The sequence below is a fragment of the Marmota marmota genome, unplaced genomic scaffold, assembly GCF_001458135.2.
Source record: "Marmota marmota marmota unplaced genomic scaffold, marMar, whole genome shotgun sequence".
Lineage (NCBI taxonomy): Eukaryota > Metazoa > Chordata > Mammalia > Rodentia > Sciuridae > Marmota > Marmota marmota.
The window spans coordinates 22,773,168-22,777,631 of NW_026000229.1; positions in this window are offsets into that span (position 1 = coordinate 22,773,168).

A 4,464-nucleotide genomic window follows, 5' to 3' on the forward strand; every position below is an offset into this window, starting at 1 on the left:
GCCCAGCCATGCTCTGGGTCCAATATGTTCTTGCCTTTTTGGAGATCTCATTTTATTCATTCATTCAGTAAATATTTACTGAGTGTCTATCACATGCAAAACAGTATTACAGGCTTTAGAAGATATAGCAATGAGTGAGACAAACAAGTTTCCTTCCATGTTTAAACTTATATCCTGTCAGACTGTTCTAAGTACCTACCACACAGAGAATTAATACAGGGTGATATGTATTTGATTGATTGGTGATTGAGGCTGGTTTTTCTCAGGAGATAATTTACAAGCTGAGACCTAAGTGACAAGAAGCAATCAACTATTGTACAATCTGATGGAAAAACATCTCACTGGAAGGAATAGAAAAATAATAAGACCCTAAAAAAAGGAGATCAGCAGGTTCAGATAACAAAAAGTCCAGTGTAGAATATTAAGTAAATCTTACAGGGCTTTGAAGATCAGGAAACGGAATTCACATTTTATTCTGAAAGGAATGAGAAGTCATTCATGATGGGCAGCCTGTAGGATGGCCCCCAGTGCAGGCCCCTCCGGTTGAATGTGGACTGGACATTCTGACTCACTTCTAATAAACAGAATCTGTCAAAGGTGTTGGAATTCTTATATTAGGTTATAAAATATTTGAACAGACATTTCACAAAAGATATATAGATGAAAAATAAACACATTAAGAGTGACTAATGTTATTAGTCATGAAAAAATGCACACTGAAAACAATGAGATACCATTACATACCTATCAAAATGTCTGAAACTAAAAAGATTGACCATGTGAAGTGTTAAAAAGTGTGAGAGGAGCAATTTGAACTGCTAATAGGGATGCAAAAATAGTAAAACACTTTGGAAAAAAAATTGCAATTTCCTAAAATCTCCCATATAACCCAGCAATTCCTTTGCTATGTATTTGCCCAATAGAAATCAAAGTGTGTGTGTGTGTGTGTGTGTGTGTGTGTGTGTGTGTGTGTATAAATTTGAAATAGCCCCAAACTGGGAACAATGCTATGACCATAAAAGGGTGAATGGATTAACAAATTGTGATATCTCTAAAGAGTTGAATACCATGGTACATGCCCCATGTACCATCTCTGTGAATTTCCCTTATATTGAGAAGGAAGCCAGAGAAACAGTATATAATATATGATTCATTTATATAAAATTATAAAAATTGCCAGGTACAGTGATATATGCCTGTAGTTCCACTAACTCAGGAGGTAGGAGGATTGCAAGTGTGAGGCCAACCTCAGCAACTTAATGAGGCCTTAAGCAACTTATTGAGACCCTATTTCAAAATTAAAAAAAAAAAAAGTTCAGTGGTAAAGCACTGTTGAGTTCAATCCTCAAAAAGTAAAATAAAATTGTAAAAAAACTAACATATAGTGAAGAAAGTAGATCAGTGATTACCTGATAATATAGGTGACCAGAAGAGGCTGGGAGGAAGGATGATGAAGAAGCAGGATGAAACACATTGAGTCATAGATATGTCCTTATTACCCTGATTGTGGTGATGTTATTTGGGTGTATTCCTTGATAACTTAAAAATTATTTTTTAACTTATTTTTTTAACATTTTCCACTTTATGTGGGTTTTTGTTTTGGTTTGGTTTTTGGTGGTTCTGGGGATTGAATCCAGGGTTTGTGTATATGAGGCAGGCACTCTACCAACTGAGCTATATCCCCAGTCCCAACATTTTAAACACATTCAGTGTATAACACATCACTTACACCCTGAATAAAGCTGATAAAATTTACCTCTATCTTTCTCCTCCCTTCTTTCATCCATAAGTTTCCTAAAAGAATTTTTTTCTACTTTCTGACTTCATTTTTTCACCATTCTTGACAGTGCTTTAAACCCCCTCTTGGCTATGAAATTCAAGGAGCACATTCTAGTCTCTTCCTTCTGACTGCATCTGACCCTACTGATCACTTCCTCCTTTGTAGAAGTCTCTCCTACTGTAAATTTCAAGGTACAATCTCTCCAGGATTTTCAGTCTGAGTCTTTTGGGTTTTTACTCTGGGGCTAGAACTAGAGACAGGGTAAAGACCTCACCATCTGAATTTCTAAACAGTTTCTCTAGTCCAACCTGTCACAAACAGAACTTATATTTCCCTCTCACAATTCACTCTCCTTTTATTTTAATTTCTTTTACTTAGGTATTAATGACTCTAGAATGCATTTTGACATATCATACATAAATGGAGTATAACTTCTCATTTTTGGGGTGGTACACGATGTGGAATTACACCAGTCATGTAATATATACACATAGGGTAATGATGTCTAATCCTTCCCACTTCCATGCCCTCTCCCTTCCCTTCACTCTAATCTGTCTAATCCAAAGTACCCCTATTCTTCCCTAGCCCCTTGCCTTTTGTCAATTAACATTCACATATCAGAGAAAACATTTGGCCTTTGGTTCTTTGGGATTGACTTATTTCACTTAGCATGATATTCTCCAGATCCATCCATTTACTGGCAAATGCCATAATTTCATTCTTCTTTAAGGCTCAACAATATTCCATTGTGTATATATACCACATTTTCTTTATTAAATTTTCTATTGAAAAGCATCTAGGTTGGTTCCATAGTTTAGCTATTGTGAATTGAGCTGCTATAAACATTGATGTGGCTGTGTCCCTGTAGTATGCTGCTTTTAAGTCCTTTGGGTATAAACTGAGGAGTGGGATAACTGGGTCAAATGGTGGTTCCATTCCAAGTTTTAGGAGGAATCTCCATATTGCTTTCCATAGTGATTGTACCAATTTGCAGCCCCACCAGCAATGTATGAGTGTACCTTTTCCTCCACATTCTCACCAACACTTACGCTTGTATTCTTGATAATTTACTGGACTGGAGTGAGATGGAATTTTGACTGAAGTGAGATGAAATGTCAGTGTAGTAATTTGCATTTCTCTAATTGCTAGAGATGTCGAGCATTTTTTAATATATTTGTTAATCAATTGTATTTCTTCTTCAGTCAAGTGTCTGTCCAGTTCCTTAGCCCATTTATTGATTGGGTTATTTGGTGTTTTTAAATTTGTTTGTTTTGTTTTGTTTGGTGTTAAGTTTTTTGAGTTCTTTATATATCTTGGAGATTAATGCTCTATCTGAGGTGCAGGTGGCAAAGATTTTCTCCCATTCTGTAGGCTCTCTCTTCAGATTGTTGTTTCTTTTGCTATGAAAAAGCTTTTTAGTTTGTAAAATCCCACTTATTTATTCTTGATTTTACTTCTTGCACTTTAGGAGTCTTGTTAAGGAAGTCAGTTCCTAAGCCGACATGCTGGGAGATTTGGGCCTACTTTTTCTTCTATTAGGCATGGAATCTCTGTTCTAGTGCCTACGTCCTTGATCCACTTTGAGTTGAGTTTTGTGCAGGTTGAAAGATAGGGGTTTAATATCATTTTGCTACATATGGATTTCCAGTTTTCCCAGCACCATTTGTTGAAGAGGCTATCTTTTCTCCAATGAATGTTTTTGGTACCTTTGTCTAGTATGAGATAACTGTATTTATGTAGGTTTGTCTCTGTGTCTTATATTCTGTACCATTGGTCTATATGTCTGTTTTGGTGCCAATACCATGCCATTTTTGTTACTGTAGCTTTGTAGTATAATTTAAGTTCTGGTATTGTGATGTCTCCTGCTTCACTTTTCTTGTAAAGGTTGCTTTGGCTATTCTGTGCCTCTTACTTTCCCAAATGAACTTCATGACTGCTTTTTCTATTTCTATGAAGAATGTCATTGGGATTTTAATAGGATTTTCATTGAATCTGTGTAATGCTCTTGATAGTATGGCATTTTGACAATATTAAATCTGCCTATCCAAGAGCATGGGATATCTTTTTATCTTCTAAGGTCTTCTTCAATTTCTTTCTTTAATGTTCTGTGGTTTTCATTGTGGAAGTCTTTCACCTCTTTTGTTAGATTGAGTCCCAAATATTTTATTTTTTGAGGCTTTTGTGAATGGGCTATGTCGCAACCCCTTGCCCGCAAGGAAGACGCAACTCAGGAATCTTCTTTCAGCAGTTTATTCAGGCCCTTGATAGTTCTTCTTCTCTCTCTCGGATGCCCCTCCCAGCCTTAATAAAGCATCTCAAGCCCCAATGCAAAGCTGCCACGTGGAGCTTTCTCATAGGGTGATGAAAAGTCATGCGCCAACTCTCCCAAATAAGGAGTTGTTTGTCACAGACCACAGCGGAGCCAGCGCCATCTTGTAATGGCGACCATAGTCTGCACGAACGGCAGAAGCGGCTCACCACAGGGCTAGTTTTCCTAATTTCTCTTTCAGTGATTCATTACTGATATATAGAAATTCATTTGATTTATGGGTGTTAATTTTATATCCTTGGGGCTGGGGATATAACTCAGTTGGTAAAGTGCTTGCCTCACATGCACAAGGCCCTGGATTCAATCCCCAGCAATATATATATATATATATATATATATATATATATATATATCT